Genomic DNA, 23,521 nt, shown 5'->3' with positions numbered 1-23,521 from the left:
TATTATTTGATGTCCTATTATAAAAGTTGTCTGTAGTAAAAATTGATATTTGCAAAGCAATTTATTGATAAAAATGAGCATTATTTCGGAATAACCAAATCATAACCCCGAGTATCTCTTAATTGGAAAAAAAATCGTCGCATTACTTGTCTGCCTTTCCATTTATCGGTTCATCTTACAAGTGGTCCAACTAGACGTTTTTGTTTAACCATTAGAGAAATTTACTAAACGTTTTGATGTCTATTAAAGATATTTCTAAATAGTCACATTAGTGACACAAAAAATAATTAATTAAAACGTAAATAAAATAGAAAGGACTATTAAAAGATTAGATTAACCCTTACCCTGTACTTTCTCAAAACTTATGATATTAATCAAATTTAATCAGAATGTATGATGAACATTATTATTCAAAATGTAACTATCACAAAATATATTCTGAAAATTTTCAAATGTAATAACAACCATTCTAATATGTCCTACAAATAAACTGCATCACTGTCCCGTATATCTCCGCACAGGCTAAAGTTTTAATCCAACTCTGGAAATTTAATTACTCAGAGAATCGGACTGTTTATATCCATGATGAAGTCATTAAATTTATCTCTGTGAATTTTTGTGTGAATGAAAAATGTCTGGGAAAGTCATTGAATGTTGTTGTGCATTTTGTTCAGTTGTTGATGTTTTTTTTTTTACTTCTATGGCTTTATAGGGCAGTTCATCCAGCTTCAGACAGAAAAAAATAACTCGGAAATTAATAGTAATTTGTTACTCGGAAAAAAACATGGTCATCAAAATCGATTGTATTTCCTGCAGACTTAGACTTTGCTAAAGACTGCAGAACAGGGGATGTTGCAGTTTCTGAAAATGATGCTAAATTGAATGTAATTCTCTTCGACATCCGCAATGTCTTTCATAGTTGCAATCCCTCTAAAGCATTTAATTCACTTTTTAAAAAATTAAATTACCGAATTGAATTTCTGCTGGTACCGGCTCCGATTGTGTTATTTAAGAAGCAAGACATCCAGACAATATGCCCATAAAGTAGAAAGTCATAGAGAAACGTAGAAGATCCATGATGTCTGGATGATTCTGACTGATGCATCATTTTATAATTAATATTTCTGAAGTTACTGACTTTTGAGAGATTTTCTTCCCATAGTCTTTCTTTTCATCTCTAAAAGACGATAGACATAGGAGAAAATGTGAATGAAAAGTGCTGAATGTGCACATATGCTTTTGATTAGGTTCTTGTGCTTTGCACTCGGAGAAATCCGAGTGAATTTAAGAGGATTTCGTGGTATTTAATAGGTCAATTAGTTAATTCACATCTTTTGAAATCATCAAAAAAAAGACGAAGAAAACAAGAAAGATACTATCCAGAAACCAAAAAGGGACAGATAATCCTAACCGGCTTATGTAGGTGAGATTCTTAACGTGAGCTAACTCGGAGTGCATGCAAATTCGATTTAGAGCTGAAGTTGCGGTACGCCATTCAGTTATTTCGAATCAAATTCGTGAAATTATACAAATTTTGTATTTAAACCAAAATATCAAGGATTGGGATGAACTGGCACAAAAGTGATATATGGGTGAAATGTAGACCAGAATGTTCTCTATAATTTTGCCGTAGAACTTGAACTCATCGACTACTCAGAAGTCAAGATAAGCGAGGTTTTTTGTTTCTTAACTCGTTTTTTCATCCAGAGTTCCCCAAGTAGTCATTTGTTGAACTTCAACTATATCATAGAATTGTTGTATTTTGTGGGACTTTCCATTTAAAACCATATTTTAAGTGTCTTTGTGGAGTATAGGCAGTCAAATTGGCATCTGAGTGATTTCAAAGCGTTATTATTGGAAAAATCAATTTTTTCACACTTAAACGGCAAAATCTGAGTGATAGCGTAGTCTGAGCGGAAAATGATGTATAGACGAAATGTAGAGACAAATGTCCTCTACAATTATGTCGAAGTAATCATCAAAATCGGTTTAGCGACAGTCGAGATAATTGAGGTTATGTGATATTGAAATTGGTTTTTCGACTGTGGCGCCCCTGGTGTTGGTCCCACGAAGTTCAAATATTCTAGAAAGTTGTAGCATTTGGTGAGATCTTTCGTTTAAGCCTTCATTCATCAAAATCGGTCACATAGAACCGGAGATATGATTTTTTGAATTTCGTGAACTTTGACCCCTCATATCTCCGGTTCTATTGAAACCACAGCGCACATACGCACCATTTTGGAAACGTCCTAGACTGGACTACAACATACTAAAATTTCATTAACTTGCACAATGCCGTTTTTGAGAAAAGTGACTTTGAATTTCGATGAATTTTGACGCTATCACAGCGCCACCTATGGTGACTTTTTGAACTTCCATCTGAAAGTGCTCATCGAGACGAAACCAAAAAGGTAAAATTTAGGTCGCTATATTAATTAGAACCGGAGATAGAGGCCGGTCAATATTCGAACTTTGACCCCTTATAGCTCGGGTCAGGGGTTTTAGATCGACTTAAGGTTTTTTTTGTTTGATAGGTATAATCAACGGCTACAACATACTAAAATTTCAGCCCGATGCACAATGGAATTTTTGAGTTATTTAACTTATAAGATTTAAAAATTTTCTTTTTAATAATAGCGCCCCTAGCGGTGGTTTTATGAACTTGCGATGTTAGAAGAGGAAGTGGTATTTCACGAGAGCTTTCCAAAAAGCCCTTACTTTTTAAATTCTGATAATTAGAACCGGAGTTATGGCCATTTTAAGAAATTTTTTTTGGACCCTTATAGCTCGGGTCAGGGGGGTCGGGGGACCTTAAGTTTGATATTGATGGAAAGCTCTAAGGCCCAGCTATAACATACTAAAATTTGAGTCCGCTCGATGCCATAGGGGCGGAGCTATTGAGAAAACAAAAAAAGGGGGGTCTTCAAAATGGCGGAAGGAGGGGTGGGGGGTGGGGGGTCAATGCACCAAGTTGCAATTTTCACCCGATATATAACCTTTGCCGAAAACCGCAAGTCGATATCTTTTTTAGTTTAGGAGCTATTAAGCTCCAAAGAGCGGCCGGCCGGCCGGCCAGCCGGCCGGCCGGGAACGTAAAATAGCCACATATATATTCGTGATCAGGAAGTGCTGAAACACATTTTGGCCAAGTTTGAGGTCGATCGGACGACATGAAATTTTGTTAGGATTATAGTAGGTGAGATTGTTAAGAATCTCACCTAAAACTCTACGACCATTTCACCACGTTTTTTTCGCCACTCAAACACGCCTTATGTTCGATTCTCAGAATAAAACCATTCTCCATGGGTGATATTTTATCACATTTGTTATTTAAGAGTCATCTCTAAAGTGTTCTCTCTCACCCAGTGTGTTGTCTTCACAACGATTACAAAAAAAAAACATCTACCACAATACCATATTCCCATTTTCACAATGAACAATAACATTTATTTTATTCTACCATTCCAAAAATGTACTCCACAACCCATCCAGTTTGAGACATTTTCTGCAATTGAGCTTTCTGCCAAAAGCTCACTATACTTCACACTTGCACTCCGGGCGAGACTTTTACCACTCTTTTTCACGTTGTCATGAGAGATATGGAGGAAAAAGTGTCATACAAAGCGTTTGTGAGGAATGGATAAGAGTAAAAAAACAGAAGTATTGAGAATAGGGGCGTGAGTTGAGTGCCCGTAAGGGTAGGATAGAAAAATTGCACGTAAAATTTGAATACGAGGGAAAGCTCTTGTTAAAGAGGAATATCAGTAATATTTTTATAGGAAAATCCTAAGATTTAGATTAATTTTACACATTAATGAAAATTTTACTAATATGTTTTTTTGTTTTACAGATGCACTTAGAAAATATTGGTGAGTTTTAAAAATTAATATTTTATTTATTTATTTCTAATTCTACTTGATCCTCTAATAAGTATTTTGGCGTGAAATAGAAAAGATCACTTGGGTTCCCGAAATTATGACCGTAAAAAATGATTTTGATTTCTCATTGATTAATTAAAGCTCTCAAATCAACGTATCGTAACCTTTCTGCATCTATACTGCTCCATAATAGTATTGAGAAATTTTAATAAAATCAAAAATTAATCAAAAAACTGTTTCATATCCAGTTTCAACCAATTTGGATTGCTCAGGAAATCGAAGGCCTTTCTTGCAAAAAATTTAGTCGCAATCTACTTATAATTATGCCGGCATCAGACTGGAGGTTTAACCCAGTTCCCAAAGGTCTCAAAAATCTAAATAATAAGCAATTTTATTGACTTTTCAAAATCTAATGTATCATTTGCTCTTAATACCCAATTCTAAACAACAATTTCCTAAAACATCGTGCCTGATAAGGAATTAGATGAGTAAAGCCAGATGGCTAAGCCTTAGGTCTGAAGCCCGTATTACGGTTTACAAAAAAAAGTTAAATTCTTGATCTTAGAAAAAAGCCGCAAGATCCAATAAATTCAGCGATATTTAAGCGAAATTAAGCGAATAAAAAGTATTTAAAAGGACATAATAAAAAGAAACCGAAAATATTTTTTAATATAAATCTTAAATATAATTTTGTTCAAATACGTTCTGTGACCTACCTATTCTTAAGGTATTTCAAAAAAAGTAAAATAGACTAAAGTGAGATGATGGTAGTGTAGTAATGACAGGATGGAATTTTAACTCTATAGGTAGGGATTGTGCGTCTGCAGTAATGAGAGAATATTATAGACTTTTCGGTCAATGAATTGTATAGGTACAGGAATAAGTTCATGGATATCGACCTATCACTTTTTCTCCATTATTTTCTCATAAATCGACGTTTCTGAGGGGTGTCCCTCATTGCTCAGGTTTCGAAAATATTTGGAGAGAACTTTAAACAAAGACCTTTACACTTAAATTTTTAACAGTACATTTTAGTACACTTAATACCGTTCTTAAGCGTTGTGCTAAATTATCGGTTTTCAAAACTGTATTTATTCCTATTATCATCATGATCATGAAAGCTGGGTAAAAATGGAAAGAATAAATTCGCGATTACAAGGTGCCGGATGAGATACATCCGGGCCGTTAAGAGAATCACAAGTAGAGATTAAGTGGAAAACCTTGCCAGGGGCCCATCAAGCCTAATAAAAAGTGAAGATATTTTTCACTTTTCTTTGTAAAAATTTTGCAGCTATTGCACCGCGACCTAAACAAATTTGCTCGTAGTTCTTGTATTATTTCGGGGACATTGTGAAATATGTATTTTTAGACAGCTTTTAGTGCACGATTTCGAAATATATCAGACTTATAAGTCAATTCTCTTTAGGAAAAAACTTGCCAATAGTCTTCAGTGCTTCTATGCAAAAAAGTATGGAAAAATGAAATGTTGAGAGGCTCCTGACCTTGCCGTTCGCACAGGGCTGAGGGTTAAGCATCTGTTTATACTTACGCTTATTACGACACACTTACGCTTTAAATCGAGAGATGGCTTAACGTAATTATAATCAAAAAAAAAAATGATTTGACTAAATTCCCATCAGTTTTTCACTAACTAAGCCCTTCCGAGGCTTAAACCGAAATGTAATCTGATCATTTATATAGATTATAATTACGTTGAGCGTTAAGCCGTCTATAAGCTTAAGTCGTAAATGTGTCTAGGACATTATACTTCAAGAAAAGCTTACCAGAATAGCTTTGCAAAGCACTATGAAGTTACGTCTTAGAAAAGTAAGATCTTTATAAGGCAAAGTCGTAAAATTTCATATGAATTTGTGAACTTATGTGAGTTTTTTCTAGTTCCATGCCTAAATAAATTGTTAAGCTTCTTAGCAGAAAATACTGTTTTCATTATACTTACTTTTTTCCAATCATAAATTACATCTCTAAAGCTATTTTAGAATTTTGGGTTTTACCCAAAGTAGGTACTTCCGCTTCAATATCTTTTTTCTTACATACCAATAAAAGCTTTTTCTATTAAAATCCGCCGATAAAAAAGATACAATTTTTGATTTTCGACTCATACAATTTCTAGAACAACGCAATCAAATCAAGCAAAGAAAAGGTCTTTCCTTGATCAAATATTTCCTGATCAATCTAGATATAATACAAATCGGCTTTCGCTCTACTGGTTTTACAAAATACCCTTCTTTCATCATATTGTTATTCTTAGATTCTCACAACCACAATTTCTTTCATCACTCTTTCCTGCAAGAAACCCTAAGAAAAGACTTTCAATTACTTTACTTTCCATCCCCTTGATTTCTAGGAAATGTATCTCTTCAAATGCGGAAAATTGTGGAATTTTCATATTCACTATGTTTTCTCTGTCTCAATTCCCAATGTGTCTAGCCACCTTCAGGGCACAGAACAAACCTTAAAGAACACTTTGTGTGTAAACAGGAGCAATTTCGTTGGCATAAACAATAAATATATTTGAGATATTTGATGTGCTGAGGTAGTTTTGGTAAAATATTGTGTTATTTGAGGAAAAGTTTAATGTACGCTTTGACAGTGTCATTTCCCGGAGTCGTGTCAAAGTATCTTTACTTTTCTAGGTTCTCCTATTTGGCAGAATGAGCTTTTTCTTTTTCCCTTCAATAGATTCATTTTGATACCTTTTCATGTCACATTTTCTATGGCATTTCACCTCCACGGGGACACATTTAGGGTTCACCCCAAAGTGATTGACATTCTCCACATATAGACCAAGAATGTTAGAATATATTTTTCTTCTTAAAAAAAAAAGCGAAAAAGGCCAAATTGTCAATGCGACAAAATTCCAAACTTTTATCTTTTTTTTTTGGAAAATTTTCTGAAAAAGAAACTCATGAATACGGTGTGATTTTCAATTCTGGATGATATTAATCTAATATGCAAATTTTCCCACTTACCGCTGTTTTTACTTAATTAACTTTTGGTAGTTGGGATCAGCCATATCATCGCTCCGTGATAAGTTTATTATTTTGTTGGTGGTCTGGGTGGTAAAACAGAGATATATGGCTTTTATGAATGGAATGTCATCATGAATAGGAAATTATTTTATCCCAACCAGTGTGTGCGTCCCTTTTCGTTGCCATGAAAATTGATGCTTTTTTGGGTGCCATGGAACTCTTCCAAAAACTGGCGTCCTCCACTTTGTCAATATTATGCGAAACGCATATTTTATTGAAGTCGATGGAGTCCAATAACCCTTTGGCGCCAAGTGAATACTCCACATGAATTTTATATAATTCTCTATATTACACTTATTCATCGGTCATCTACCTGCTATTTTGCAAATGTTTGCAACATAGCTATATTGCAGAATTTTAAGTATGTCCACAAATAGGGGTAGATATAATTAAGCTTTTTGTGTACACTGAGAAAAAAAGAGGGTGCGATTAACTTTTTTTCCTCATAACTTTAACACTTTTTAGGAGTAAAAATATATCAACATTTTTTAATGTTAATTTTACACCTTTTAAAGGGTAAAATTAACATGAAAAAGGGTAACTTTAATCCCCAATACACCTAAAAAGGGTAATATTTACACCGATTTTGGATCAATACTGCAAGGTAAAATTAACATTTCCGGAATGTTATTTTAACTTTTTCGGATTTGTCTCAGTGTAGGAATAATTTTTCAATATTGCCGAAAAACAATGTTAACGAGTTTTTCTGTAGTTTCCATTTGGAGTTTTTTTTTCAAAAAATACTCTAACGATTTTAAAATGTTTCTGTTTTTTTCAATTTCTTTATAGTAAATCTTTAATTTGTATATTCTTTACTTACTGGCTTTCTGTTTTACAATTTTATTTCTCAGCAGAGATTTTATTACTTGGGCATGTAATGGATAACGTGGTAAATATAGGCACAGCCCTCACTCTATATAATATATCTGCACTCGGTTTAAATTCTCTACAGGCCACAAGAAATACTTAAACGTTCTAAACTTTTCAAATCTTATCCAATGAGTTTAACACCATATTAGGGCCATGAAATTATCGATCCCAGCGACTCTATACTAACATTAGGAAAGTTAATAACACATTCCAGATATTTCGCGATAAAGCCACGGTCGTTCATCTGTGGAGTATTATACTTCTATTACTTAGGAAATTACTTGTATCTACAAAAAGAATGAACTTGTTTTGCAACATAGACAATCTTAATTTTAAATAAATCTAAATGTGTAATAGGATAGGAGAATATGAGGCAGTTTAGACATGCATGACTTTTGAAAATAAAGTATTGGAGCAAATAAACCTAAGAAAAACTATCTGGATATATTTAGTTTGAATATGGCTTATACACTTGGTCAATTAACCGTGAAAAAAGTTTCATCAGACTGAAATTGCTTCGTCTTGAATATCGGTTTTTAAAGTCTTAAAAATTTATTGCAGTTTAAATAATCTGATGAACAACTTTTATAAGTAATTTTATTTTTTATTTCATAATTGATTTATATAACATTTTTATAACATTTTTATTTTCATTGATTTATATAACAATATGTTAAATTTTAAAAATCCTAGAATTTTGAATACCTTTTAAATAGTATGCTGTCTGAATTATGATTTAGAAGTTCTTTACTTCTTATAGACTCATTAGAAAAAATATAGGTGATACAGAATAGAGCATCACTATTTAATAGTAATACATCAAATCAGTACCGGCCAAAATCGAGAATAGCAAAATTCCGAAGAACCAAAATCCCTAATGGCTCCGTTCAATAATACCGTTTCGAAGAGACAAAGCCACTCTAAAGCCAAGCCAAACCTATTCGAAAATCTACCGGGAAGCTTAAAGTGCAAGTTCGCGTACTCGCCGCTTTAGCGCTGATTGTTCTGCCATTTCGAATTTTGGTATTCCTGACACTTCAATCGTCAATAATGACAACAACAGTGTACAAAACATCTGCTGCAAAAAGTAAATTTTTATGCAGTTTTGTGGAATTTCGGAATGGCAGAACTTTTGAATTGCAATTTTGTTAAGATAAATGTCCTTTCCATGCACTTACTCACTTTTGTGTAACTCGCCAGTTTAAACTTTCGAAATTCTAACGGATTTTTAGGTAAGTTCTCTTTGGTATACCTCCGAATCGGTAAAAGAAAAAGCTCAACCGGAGTGAGCTCTCAAATCGGGAAAGTTATATTACAGAAAGGGATGAATAGGTCAAAATCCTAAATGGGTCAATAAAATTCTGAACGCCAAATAGCCTAATGGGTCAAAATCCTGAAAATCTATAAACCCTAGCCCAAAAGTCCCGAATGGGTCAAAATCCCAAAAAGCCAAAATCCCGGAAGCCAAAATCCCGAAAGCCAAAATCCTGAAAAACCAAAATCCCGAAAACTAAAATCCTGAAAGGCTAAAATACGCATTTACCTAGTTTTATTTTTTTCAGTTTTATTTTCTTTTAATTACAAATAAGAGTGATTACATTACAAATTTGTAACAGATTAAAAAGATACGAAAAAACAATGATTGTGGAATAAGGTGGCAGTTTCACACAGGTAAACTTTATTTCAGATTTTTTTTAATAAACGAACATTGATCAATATTCAAATTAATTATGTTCCGTTAGTTCCTCTTGAATATTGACTATCTGAAAATATACAGGACAATTCCTAAATAATTATTTTTCATCTCAAAAAATCTTTATTATTTCTGTGAATTTTCGACTTACAACTATTTTTTTAATTATATACTTTTTGCTAAAATAATTTAGTCCCATGAAAATTTATTATATTTAAAAATGTTATTAATTTTTCTGAGTGCGCAAAATAACCCTTTTTTCTTACATTCTATTTTTAAAGCACATTTCATTGCAATTAAGCGTTCAATGCTTTCTTTTCACGACTTATTATTCTCCTTTCCTGACAAATCTCAATAAGCAACTGAATAATAAACCCATTTTTTAATCCATTGTAATTATCGCAGGCTTTAGGCTTCAATATATAAAAGCGTATACAATATACATAAATATTTTTTCAAGAGATTTTCCGCCAAAAAAAATCCCTCACGAAGGCAGCTGTCTTCACAGAAATTTCCCTTAATTATACACATTGAGTGTGAATTACAATAATAAAATGGAGCCAAGTCAGTTCTTTCCAGCTGAAAAATGTTTGTGTTCATATTTGTCTATATCACACAAAATTTTTCCATGTGGTAGAGAAATTAATTTCTTCCCCGGTGTTATATCGTAAATATTAATATTCTTAGCTATTTCAAGCTAACACATTGTTTGTCTTTTCGCCACCAAAAGCAGCTAAGAAATAATTTCTTTGCTGCTTCTGCAAAAAGAAATGCAGGAAAGTGCCTCAGAATAACATTTTTTGTCTTAATAATGAGTCATACTTTTTTGACGTAAATTATTATTTTACTTGTACTATTCAGAGGCATACTATACAGCAAAATTGGGCAAATATTGTTGCTACTGAGGAATTGTAATTTCACTAACTTCACTTAAAATGAACCAACAACCACTACTTTTATTTTACTTCAAGAAAACACAGCTGACTTTCAAAATGATAAGAAAAAAATTCATGGTCTCTTTTCCCTGTGAACTAATTTCTTAACTTTTCCATCAGACAAATATTGAATGAAGAGAGCGATATTTACTTTTTTGTTATCTCTAGGAAAAGAAAAAAAGCTACACACGCAAAATGCCTAAACAACGAGGAAATTATTCATGGATTTCGCTTAAGAAGTTGTTGGGTTTTCTTACGTTTAGATTCCTTATCATGTTGCGTAATGTTGTTCAACATTGTGTTTCAAGACAGAAAGTCTTTCTCACTGAATTTTGGAATTACATATTTTAAGAATTTCATGCGAACGCTAAAGTTGGTTATTGTTAAGGGGGAGAAGTCATTTTATTGACAAAATATTAAGACATGAATTAATTATTTTTCCCCATTGAGCAATAGTCGATATTCATATTTCTTTTAATTACTGTAAAGTCTCATTAAAAAGGGGTAGCAAAGCATCCCAGGCTTTACGAAGTGCTCGAACTCATGACTTAGATGTTATACCTCAAAAGTACTTTCGCATCATTTACCGTTTACCGGTTCTCAACTGATTTGGACCGATTCATAAGAAACTCAAGAAATCCCACAAAATAGTTTTAAGAGCAATTGAGTTTCGGATAAAAATTACTCATTCGTTCATAACCAGTTCATTACCGGTTTTGTAAATTACTTGAAACATTGCTGAAAATACCTTAGAAGTAGTATCAGTGAATTTAGGATAAAAATTTGTTATCGCTTTTCGGTTATGACCCGGTTCTTTAGCAGTTCATAACCGATTGGTCAGACATGCCAGGATTTCCAAGGCTTTTTTAACAAGCCAAACCGTAACACCATTCGATAGAGAGATGCGCTTTCTTAAGCTTTTTAAGCATTTGACTTCGAAAAATCGTTATTGGGAATAATTCAACGGTATTTTCGTATATGGACGAATGAATTGAATTGAATGTCCGCCTGGACCATCGTCGAAATTTTACTATTTGTATACGAACATTTCTAAACAAATGTTTGTTAAAGAACAAAAGGTTTTATCCAGATATCATATTACAAACAATATTTGCTAATATTACAAATTTTGACGAACTTTTTGATTATTATTTTGTAAATCCTCAATGGAAATAATAAGTATTTAAAAACAAAAATCCAAAATTTTTAAGTGTAACTTACATGATATTTTTTTCAATTCTATTCAGCATTAAAATTTTAACCAAAATAACCATCCCCCTTAAGATGAAAGAAGTAGAACAATTTTTTGTTGAAATAACAATTTTTTTTTCTAAATGATTATGCTTCTTGATGTAGCGAGACAGCCATTGAGGAGATTTTCCGGGCATTTTCCGAAAGCAGAGCTCTTGTGAAAATTGAGTATGTTCCACTTTGGAGAATCTTCTCCACTTCACAAAACTCCCAATGACTGCCCAAGTTCTATGTGGTTCTTCTGAAGGAATTTATTGGGAAAAGCTGACTTGGCAGCAACATAAAACGATATTCCACCGATTCCACCGACTTCATTTGGAGGGTAAATGTGGCGGAAAGTGTTGGAAGAAAATTCCCGAGAGTATTTCGTATTCTCAGACGCGTGAAAATCTCTTCCTCAATGCTTTGGGGGCAATAAATAATACCCGAGATTTCTTTTATTCTTATGCTACGATGACACGCCATCAAAATCATTGGTTTCTCCTTTTCTTTGTTATCCAAGCCAAAAGGGTTGTGTGTGTGGTGTGTGCATAAAATGTGAGGTGAATCGATTTGTGTCCTTCGATGGATCTCTGTGGTGAATTATCCTCCTCGATGGTAGAATTTTCTTATTTGTGGTACTTTGGTCAGAGAGATGTTGGGATGATCTGTATGTGCAATAATAGAAGAGTATTATGCTTACAATGTTCCATTTATGGTCTGGGCGACACTCTGTTATTTCTTCCTAATACATCCATTTATATGGCGTGTGTCTCTTTATGGGACGCATGTTTCTTAAAGATTGGCGCTAAAGATATGCGGATATCCATTGGGATAAGCATAAAATCCACATAATGTAACCACATACTTTCTCAGCTTAAAAAAAAACAACCTTACTCTCGTCAATCTCATAGCCAGATTCTAGATTGCAAATTTACCAGAGAATGCTCTAAATAACAAGCTCACTTTTCCAGCTCTATAAGATCACAAACACATCAAATTTAATAATTCATTGTATCATGTGACAATGAGTATTTTCTTATGAATATTTATAGTATCACACGTTAATTTAACCTCTTTTCATCAGTGCACGAAGCATCTTTGCGAGCTTCTTCGTTGATCTCTTTCATCGCGTCACCCAAACACAATAGTGTTCCAAATTTGGATGAATTTTCAATGGGAATCTTGTGGAGGTTGATAATGGAATTCACCAGTTTGTTTTTCTACTGGGTCAGGATAGTAAAAACAGAAATTGCAAATCACATATTGAATTTTAATTGGATTATATAACGCTATGATTCACTTTTATTGAGTGATTCAAAAAATGCTGATGATTATTGGGATAAAAACCTGAGACGATTGTGCTTTTTCGCGTTGAAAATAATTATATATTGCAATGAAATATCTGTCATATAGGGGAAAGACGACTCAAGCTTCGGACAATTCAATTTTTTCTATGCATAGCCCTTTTCTGAAAATTTGAGTAAATAAATATTATAATGGGCTAAATTTATTTATAACATATATTTAAATTTACATAACATATATATTTGTTGTACTTAATAAATAGCGAACTTTAAGCAAACCCTTAATTTTCAGTAGTTGTAAAAAGCGAACTACTTACCAATCTTATCAAATATAGGAAAATGTTTATACTCCAATTAACAACTTCCCTTAAGTGGGAAATATCGAAAAAAATTGTTCACAGTTTAAGAAAAATTATTAAAAATGTTACCCTTTTGTATATTTTTTATTTTCCGTTTTCTTATATTTGTTATTTTTCTGAAAATTGTATTTAACCTACATTTTATTCATTTATAGTTTAATATCATAATGAGTATTTAGAAGTTTTTACAAATAATTTTTTTGTACGGAGGACGTTTGTGGTGCAATCGGTAAGGGCATTCGGCTCTTAGGCGTTGAGATCCCCGACTTGACTGTCACAGTTGTGAGTTCAAGCCCCGACCGGTGCAAATGACTGAAGCGTCTGAAGTCTTTAATGGTAATCAAAATTTGCGGTATTTTGCAAAACTTTACTTGAAAAACATTTATACTATTACATTAATTTGTTGCGAGCGCAACATATTTAAATTTAAAACTGTGGAGTGTGTTGCCCTGCTGAGGCGACGAGGGCGCTAGCGACGAGGAGAGGAGGTAGAAAAATCAGTAGCAGCTGATAAGAAAAAGAGCGCCAATCGGCCTCTTTCACCACTGACCGCCGAGGAGGCAACATCAATCACCTCGCCCATCTCCACCAGCCCAATCCCCAGCAGCAACACCATCATCACCACCAAGCATTGAAGCTACTGAAGCCACCGGGAGCCCCCAAGAACACCAAGCCCAGTGCTGAGCTTTCCGGAGTAACCTCTGCTACATCCACCTCTCCCCAAATTCCCATCTCAACCTCCGTGGGAGTGTTCTCACCGGAGAACACAGGGGAGTGTGGGACATAGTCCTTGCCCCGAACGTGGGAACTGAAGGAAGGAAGGAACGGAGGGAATCAGAAGGGACGAATAAAAGATTTTTCCCAACATTTTGGCGCCCGACGCAAAAGGAAATCGTGAGTAGATTTTCAAGTTTATCCCATGGTTAATTTGCCGGTTCCCCAGAGTTCATTGACCTCTTATCAGTGCATTTTTGGTGATTTTTGCAACTCATTAGGAGTGAATGCGATTGACCTAACGGTGGGGTAATAAAAAATTTGGCGCGTGGAAGAGAATGTTAATTTGTTACTTGTCGTCGTGTAATTTATTCCGTATAATATTCTTTGTAATTTTCCGTTGGAGATTTTTTTTTCTTTCGTGATTTATATCTCCATTGGGTGTAGTTTTCTGGATTTTTCATCCATTTTCTCTGGAATAGGAGTGTATTAGGATATTTTTCTTTCTTTTTTTCCCTTTTTGGGAGATTTTTTTTTTTTCTTTTTTCGGCTATTTTTACCCTCTTTTGGGGAGTTCTCTGTTAGAAATGGAGGATTTCAATCCAAAATTTCTCTCAGAAGAACAACTGGATTGGGAATTACAGGCCAGGGGAATTAAATGGCCAGCTTCATTAGAAGAAGCCCGCGATCTTTTAAAGGTTGCTATTGCTGGCGGAAACCCTTTATTTCCCGTTGAAGGCGATGCTAAAAAAATTAGGGATGACACCTTACAAGTTATTAAAAAATTTAGAGAGCAAGTAGGGAATATCGAGGTCCTTTTTTCGAAGCAAGTTGAGATTTTCACAATGTTTCAGCACATCGAAAATAAATTAAAATTCACATCAGACCCTCGAGATCCCAAAAATGCCCTTTATGGTCCTGCTCTTGCTGAACTTGCAAATTTTAGGCAACAGTTCAGGGAACAGTTGAAGAATTATGCTGCCTCGGGAAAAGTGGGGGGTGCTATTCCTCGTCCTGCTTCACCTGTCCAAAAGACTAAACGTCTTAAAAGCCCAAAAAAGTCCCTATTTTCGGACTGTTATGTCCAGGAGAAGAAGAAGGTACCATTTGAGAAGCCCACATCTAAACTTTCTGCCTCCAGTGAGTCCTTTGTCCCAGAATTTCTTAAGCACCCACATCTGAACCTTTCGCAAGACCGTAGGGATACTTTCGACATCCCAAATATTGGATCCACGGTGTCTCAGCCTCAAGATAGGCCCCAATCCCAATTTGTTACGGTTGAGCAATTTAATGTTCAGAATGCTCAAATAAAAGGTCTTGAGAATATCCTGAAAAATATTCAGGATTCGATGGAGCAATTGAGACTCTCATGTGCTGGTAGAAGATCTCGATCCTCCAGCAGATCCAGTTCTGTCCATTCTGGGGAATTTAGGGATTCTCAACCCCAAAATTTGTCACGCCACTACCCGTTTCCTACACCAGCTCCACGTAGATTAAAACCCCTGCAGTTAAAGGACTGGGGAATTAGGTTCTCTGGTGACCGCAAGGGGAAAAAGGCCAAAATCTTCTTGCGGGATGTTGAGAGAATGGCCATGATCCAGGGCGTTTCTCTGCAGGAGGTGGTTTGGTCTATAAGACTCTTACTTTCCGATGGGGCTGAAACGTGGTATGATTCCTTTTCGGAATATCTTTTAAGTTGTACGTGGGAGGAGTTCCGCGAGAAATTTCTAAGTGCTTTTTGCAATCTTGAGAGCGATTTCGCTATTAAGCTGTCTACACATATGAGCATTTTTTTTCTTTAAAAAAATTTTTAAAAAATAAAAATGGGTCGGTTTTTTTTACAAAATTGCTTACATACTAGGCAAATTTCTGTAAAAAATCCATTTTTTTACAAAAATTTTCACTAGTGTAGAGCCGATTCTTTTTAAAAACCTTTTTAGGGTTATTTTTTAAAGAATTTTTTTAAAAAATGCTCATAGTGTGTAGACAGCCTTAGGAAGAAAATTGAGGATCGAAAGCAGGGGGTGGGGGAGAATGCAGAAGTCTTTCTTGCATCCATGTTAGCTCTCTTCGAGGAGCTGGATGAAGAAATTTCGGAAGTCGAGAAAGTTCGTCTCATCCGTAGAAATCTCCATTACTCTCTGTCTAATGCTCTTCTTCTATATGAAATCCCAACATTAGCGGAGCTATCCCAAAAATTAAAACTTATTGAGAGGAACCGCTCCTATGCTTTTCTCGATCGTCCCAGAAATGTGCGATTTAATGAGATAGGGAGTTTTCAGGAATCATCCACAAATAATTCAGAGTCCCTGGCCAGGACTTCTGATCAAAGGGGGCGAAGTGGGGGGAACAATTCCTCATCCTGGGGCAATTCCAGGCAATCTGGAAGGGGTGGGGGGAGAAATTCCTCTTCACGTGATAATGGGCGGAATGGGGGGCGAAACGCCAATTCTTCCTCAATTCAGAGACAGGGTGGGGGGAGTAACTCATCCAATGGTGCTGAGGGTACTTCTCAATCTTCTAATTCCAATCCTAATTCCAATCTCAATTCCAATTCCAACCCCAATTCACAATCTGGAAAAAATTCTTGTATACATTGTAAGAGCAATTCCCATAATGTTAGAAGTTGCCCAACAAGACCCAAATACCTTTGTTTCAAGTGTGGTAAGATCGGCACTATTTATGGACTTTGTCCAGTTTGTAACCCTCAACAGGGGGAACCCAATGCGACCCAGTAGTAGACAGAGAGTCTGAGGTCGCGGAATCTCCAAAAAACCTCTCTATGGATGATTCCAATGACCAAGATCTCATTTCTTTTGTTGATACCATTAATGTAAATTCAAATACAGTGGGAGATTTAATACAATTTGAATCAGACAATGAGTCCTTAATTTCTGATGATTCTGTCCCTCCCTCAGAGGTAGAATCCTTTATTATATACCCTAACGGGGAAAATCGTCCCTATATTAAAGTTAAAATTTTTGACATTGAGGAGGCTATGGCTTTATTGGACAGTGGAGCGTCTCAGAGTATATTAGGATGTGGTTGCATGAACTTAGTAAAAATTCTAAAATTAGTCCCAAGAACTTCGAATATCGTTGTGCGTGTAGCCGATGGTTCAACTTATTTATCCACCAAAGTAGTCGATTTAATGATAACTTTCAATGGTAGAACAGAATTGATTCCCACCCTATTAGTCCCTGAAATTTCCATACCCTTTACTTTGGGGATGGATTTTTGGCATGCCTTTGGCATACAACCAGTTTTGTTGAATGCACTTTCAACAGTCCCTGATTCCCAGGATAATCAAATTCTGCTCTCCCAGTCAGAACGACTGGAGTTAGAAAAATCCATCAAAAACTTTTTAATCACTACTGAGGACTTTTTCGGTTGCACGGATATTTTAAAGCACACGATAGATACTGGTGACAACCCTCCCGTAAGGAAACCATCTTATCCTGTCCCATATCATCTTCTTCCCGCAGTGGATATTGAAATTCAGAGATTGGTTAGGATGGGGGTACTTCGGGAGGTTTCTTTTTCTCCATGGAACTCACCTCCTAATATTCAAATGAAGAAATCGGGCAAAATTAGAATTTGCATTGATGCTCGAGGTTTAAATAAAGTAACAATAAGAGATGCTTATGCTATTCCAAATCTTGAAAGCATTATTAATCGTATAGAAAGCTCCAAATATCTATCATCCATTGATCTGAGTGACGCATTCTTGCAAATTCCGCTCGATGAAGAATCTCAGATCAAAACTAGTTTCGCTATCCCAGGACGAAAGATGTACTGCTACAGAAGAATGCCTTTTGGCTTAGTAAATAGTCCTATGACGATGGCGAGACTGATGGATATAGTTATTGGATGCGACTTAGAGCCCAATGTCTTTTGTTTTCTGGACGATATCATTGTTCTCACTCAAGATTTTGAATCCCATTTGAAAATTTTAAATGAGGTCGCTGGTCGTTTGAAAAAAGCCAATCTTTCCATCAACCTGGAGAAGTCTAAATTCTGTATGTCAGAGTTAGACTATCTGGGGTACACTTTAAGCACTCAGGGTCTAAGTACAAACGATGGTAAAGTCCAAGCCATCTGCAATATTCCTGTCCCTAAAACACCCAAGGCATTACGTCAGTTTCTCGGTATGGCAGGATGGTTCAGGCGTTTCATCCCAAATTTTGCGAGTATTTCGGCTCCTTTAACCGACCTTTTAAAAGGTAATCCTTTAAGGATTGAATGGTCTCCGGAGGCCGACCGTGGCTTTTCGGAATTGAAGCAGCTCCTTGTATCTGCCCCTATTTTAAAACTTCCCGACTATTCTCAACCCTTCATAGTGCGTGCTGACGCTAGTGATGTTGGGGCGGGGGGAGTCCTTGTTCAGGGAGTAGGTAATGAGGAAGGAGTTATTTGCTATATTTCGCGAAAGTTCACGGCGGCTGAGCAGAAGTACTCTACTACGGAAAAAGAAGCCTTGGCTTGTCTATTTTGTCTTCGAAGGTTTTCGCAATTCTTGCTTCATACCAAGTTCACTTTGGAGACAGATCATTCTGCACTCCAGTGGATCTTATCCCAGAAGCAAGCCCGTGGTCGTATAGGAAGATGGTTGTTGGAATTTCAGCAATTTGACTTTGACATAGTCCACCGTCCCGGTAAAAGTAACGTGATAGCTGATTTCCTTTCACGGAACGTTAATACCATTTCGACCCGGGAAGATAAATGGTATGCGTCCCTATATGACCAAGTCTCGAAATCCCCGAGCAGCCTTCCGGAGTATAAATTAGAAGACGGCCGGCTTTACAAGTATATCCGCTATAAAACTCCTTTAGGAACTTATAGTTTTAGGTGGAGATGCTGTGTCCCTAAGGGTGAACGTCAGGCCATTTTGCAGAAATACCATGATGATCCCACTTCGGCACATTTCGGGTTCTTTAAAACCTTCCGCAGAATTACGGAATATTTTTATTGGCCTTGCCTTCGCACAGACGTGCGCAATTATATCCGTAAATGCGAAACTTGTAAGAAATCTAAGGCCCCGAATTATGATTTAACACCTCCGATGGGTAATCATGTAGTTGCATCACGTCCCTGGGAACATCTATCAGCCGATTTTATCGGACCTTTAGTACCTAGTACTATGGGCCATCGCTTTATCTTGGTCTTGATCGACAAGCTGACCAAGTATGTCCTTTTATATCCTCTTAGAAATTCTACTGCAAACTCTGTTATCAAAATTTTGTCTCAAAATGTCTTCCCACAGTTCGGAGTCCCTCGTGTCCTTCTGACCGATAATGGTAGTAGTTTCAAATCCGCTCAACTTCAGTCCTTTTTGAGAAATCTCGGTGTTGCCCAATGGTTTACCTCAGGGTATACCCCACAAGCCAATCCTACTGAGAGAGCAAATAGGACTATTGTTACTGCTATCAGGTCGTATATAGGGTCTAAACACACAAATTGGCCAAAATATTTAGCCGAAATAGGGATGGCTATGCGATCCTCGGTACACGACACTACACAATTTTCTCCGTATTATTTAAATTTTGGGCAAAATATGATTTCACATGGGGATGAGTATACGCATTCCGATGCTAATACGATTCCATCGATCGAAGAGAGGATAAAGGAGTTAAAATTGGCCAGACAGAAGGCCATGGATGGGTCGAAGAAATGCCATGAGTCGTCTAAAAAGCGATACGATTTACGTAAGAAGCCGGGTAGATTTTCCGTGGGTGACGTGGTCTACAGGCGATCCTTTGTGTTGTCTGATGCCAATAAAAAGATTCAGGCGAAATTTTGTCCATGGGTGAAGAGCAAGGTGTTGTCCGTTCACGGACAAACTTACGAGTTGGAAGACCTGAACACTCATCGCAAGGCAGTATTCCACCGTAAGGACATCAAGCCAGGTTAAGGGATTTTTGCCAGCAGGACGGATTATTTTTTTGGCAACAATATCGGCATCGTCACTGGAACTTTCTTTTGTATCTAACGTAACTTGATTTTTGTACGGGTGTATGAGCGGGTAACGTAGAGAGACCATATTATTAATTTTATTTAATTTCTATTTCTTGTGAACGGAGAAATTCATAAGTAGGCCATCGTTCATTATGGATAGACCTAACTTAAAATTATGGTCGTTCGCCTTTAGGTGTTCATTTTGATCGAGATGATTGATACAGATATAGCCCAGCCTTATGCTGAAGCGAACTATGTTCGGCTATTTCAATCATCAAACTGTTATCCCCTTTTAAGACACATTGCTAGCAGTGTCCCTTGGGAATTTAAAGTGAGTAGCACTTCTTGCTGTCACTAGTATTTTGATTCGGTATTTCGTCAAGACGACAAAACCAATCAATTTTTATTGGCCAACACTTTAATTATTTTTCTCCTTCGTCAGTTTTGACGTCACATATAATTTCGGACACCTTAATTCGATTATCTATTTTATTTTACTTTTTTTCGATTGGGATGCACTGAATTCGGTCGCGATTTGTTTCCCATTTCTCTGCAGTTAGAGGCAGCCACATTTTTCTGATCGGGATGTAGTTTCTCGAGTAAAATTTTATCATGTTCAATATTCGAGGCAATAGGGCAGTGTCGGTGGAAAAAGGGGTTTTCTCTTTGCCCTTCAGGATTTCTCTTTCCCCAACATTGTAATTCGGCTGAGACTCTCCTTCCCGCTTCTACATTTTTACGCGGAATGCTCTTCAGCGGAATAGCTGAAATCCTGATCGGATTATAATGGTGCTGAGGCGGGAGATTTGGGGGGATAAAATCGTGACCATTCGTGTAGAGTAATTCCCTATTAGATCATGTATATTAATGATCCGCCTTGGTGATCGAAATGGGGTGGTCCTTAGTAATAATATCTTATTCTTTTGAAAGTATTTACACACACTTTAAACTTATAGTTAAGTTATTTCGCTGGCGCTAATAATTAGGTCGGCCTATCGATGCGAAATCCTTAACATTTTTGACTTATAACTATTAATTCTAAATTTTACTTTTTTCTCTCGAAATTGTTACTCTCTAATACTACTCATTTTGTTTTGCTCTACTACTTATTAATTGTTATTGTTATTAATGAGATTTGTTATATTTTGTTTTTTTTTGAGATTGTGGCTTATTGCCCCCTGGGGGGTTCGAAATCTTTTTTTTTTCTCTTTTTTTTGGTGACCCCGGGGTGTGTGTTGCGAGCGCAACATATTTAAATTTAAAACTGTGGAGTGTGTTGCCCTGCTGAGGCGACGAGGGCGCTAGCGACGAGGAGAGGAGGTAGAAAAATCAGTAGCAGCTGATAAGAAAAAGAGCGCCAATCGGCCTCTTTCACCACTGACCGCCGAGGAGGCAACATCAATCACCTCGCCCATCTCCACCAGCCCAATCCCCAGCAGCAACACCATCATCACCACCAAGCATTGAAGCTACTGAAGCCACCGGGAGCCCCCAAGAACACCAAGCCCAGTGCTGAGCTTTCCGGAGTAACCTCTGCTACATCCACCTCTCCCCAAATTCCCATCTCAACCTCCGTGGGAGTGTTCTCACCGGAGAACACAGGGGAGTGTGGGACATAGTCCTTGCCCCGAACGTGGGAACTGAAGGAAGGAAGGAACGGAGGGAATCAGAAGGGACGAATAAAAGATTTTTCCCAATAAATTTATGATTAAAAAATATTTGCTAACCATTTTATTTTCTTATAGAGGAAAGCGGGGCGCCTTTGAATTAGAGCAGATTTGAAATTAGGCTTTTTTTTTCAAATTGGAAACCACGAATCAATTGAGAAGCTAAATTATTTTATAATATGGCTCAATTCCATTTAAAAATTGGAGAAAACTCCTATTTCAAAGCTGTCCCAAATCAAAGGTGCCCCTCCTCCCCCTACAATATGAATTAATTTAAATTTCTTACTATTTACTTTTTTTTTAATTTTTGTTAAAAACAACATTTTTATAAAAGAATTGTTGTGGTTTAATAATTATTATTTTCATTTCATTAATTTCCAAAGAGATGTTTATAATGTCATTAAGAAAATGACTCAATAAATACCAAAATTAAGACAGAAATATGATGGAACATCATACTGTTTCTAAACCTCTAAAACCATTTGACTAATCTTCTAAATTATCACCATAAGTCATAGTTGAGAGTGAAGAAAAGAATAAAATCATCGCACATAAATATTCTTGACAATCTCATCTAATTCTGGTATGGTATTTTTCAATGCGCTGAAGCCTATAAATAGCACATGGTGTTCCATTGAATTACAAGGAAATGGTATTTTGTATTAATAAATTTGTCCATGTCGTAGGTGGTTGATTTTCTTGAGTAAACAATACAACCCATTTAATAGTTTAAAATGACTTTCAAACCCTATTAAGCATTATTTATTTAAATATAAGACTATGTTTTAGTGTTGCTGAAAAAAAATCTTGGTGAGCTGAGACACCAGTTGCTCCAATAGAATATCAAATTTCACAAACTTGATGCACAATTTTCTTCTCTATTTAGAATACTTTCTTGACTTCCTAGAGAACAATTTTAAATTATTGTGACTCACAGAATATCTTGAAAAATTTTTATCAAAATTAAACCAAGTGTTTTGACTCGTGAAACAGGAAAAAATTGCATGAAAGGGAGGCAATAATTTTATGTGTTTATTTCCAGCACAAAAATAATCAATTTAAAATTTTCTGTCGACTGATAAAGTGATAAATGGTCATATCAAGTTCATGTGACAGTGTGACCAATGTAAAATCCTTTTTCATTTTCACAAATCGACATTCAACGAGATTAATTGAATAATGGGTATTTTGTCAGCCAAAGGTCAAATACAAAAATAATCTCGCGCCACTCGTCCAAGGGTTCAGTATTTCTCTGAGCAAATAACAAAAAATTTAACTACCAGAGATATTTTATTTAACTTATTGCCATTCATTTCCCATTGAATATGAAGTTATTAAAAAAAAAAGAAGGCATTTTGGAAAATGGTCACGTTCCCCGGATTCTCTTGCCTTTTTATTGCTGCTTTTGTTCTGTGGTATTTTGTCAACTCCTCAGCAAGTGTGACTGTTCATCAATTAAATTCCCAACCACCGGAAATTGCACAGAGGCACAAAGGAATTTCCTGCCTTGATTTTTTTTCGGGTGGTTGTGGATGAAATTTTTCAGCACACGAAGGAAACTCTCTGTTGAAACTGTTGGTGCATTAAATTGACAAAAATTCTGCGCTGTGTCTCATAAATGCTCAAAGGAAGATACACTAGAGACACACTCAACAGAAATATACTCAGAAAAATTCCCTCAAGGTAACTTCAAGTTTTAATTTGAGTGGGTGTCGAGTGAGTTGTCAAATGAAGCTCAAATATGCGGAAAAATGTTATTTGAAAAAGAAAGAAATAATTATTTGATGATTGAAAAGTCTTGTTTATTTCCTAGATGACTCTTGACAATTGTTTAATTTGCGAATAAAATTGAGTAACTCCCTA

General features: G+C 35.9%; 1 protein-coding gene across 7 annotated transcripts in view; it reads left to right on the top strand.

Moving 5' to 3' along the window:
• Window positions 1-23,521, top strand: part of LOC129798949 (uncharacterized) — a 230,317-nt gene that overhangs the window by 148,500 nt on the left and 58,296 nt on the right. For 5 of the 7 annotated variants that reach the window (XM_055842469.1, XM_055842468.1, XM_055842473.1 and 2 more), the window contains one exon: window positions 3,851-3,869. The exons of the other annotated variants lie outside the window; for them this stretch is intronic. The gene's annotated coding sequence lies outside the window, so the exon portion shown is untranslated. The remainder of the gene's footprint in view (window positions 1-3,850; window positions 3,870-23,521) is intronic. 7 annotated transcript variants of the gene reach the window in all.

Source organism: Phlebotomus papatasi, chromosome 1, assembly GCF_024763615.1.
Source record: "Phlebotomus papatasi isolate M1 chromosome 1, Ppap_2.1, whole genome shotgun sequence".
Classification (NCBI taxonomy): domain Eukaryota; kingdom Metazoa; phylum Arthropoda; class Insecta; order Diptera; family Psychodidae; genus Phlebotomus; species Phlebotomus papatasi.
The sequence above is the reverse complement of the archived record's forward strand: the minus strand, read 5'-3'. Positions and strand labels throughout refer to the sequence as shown.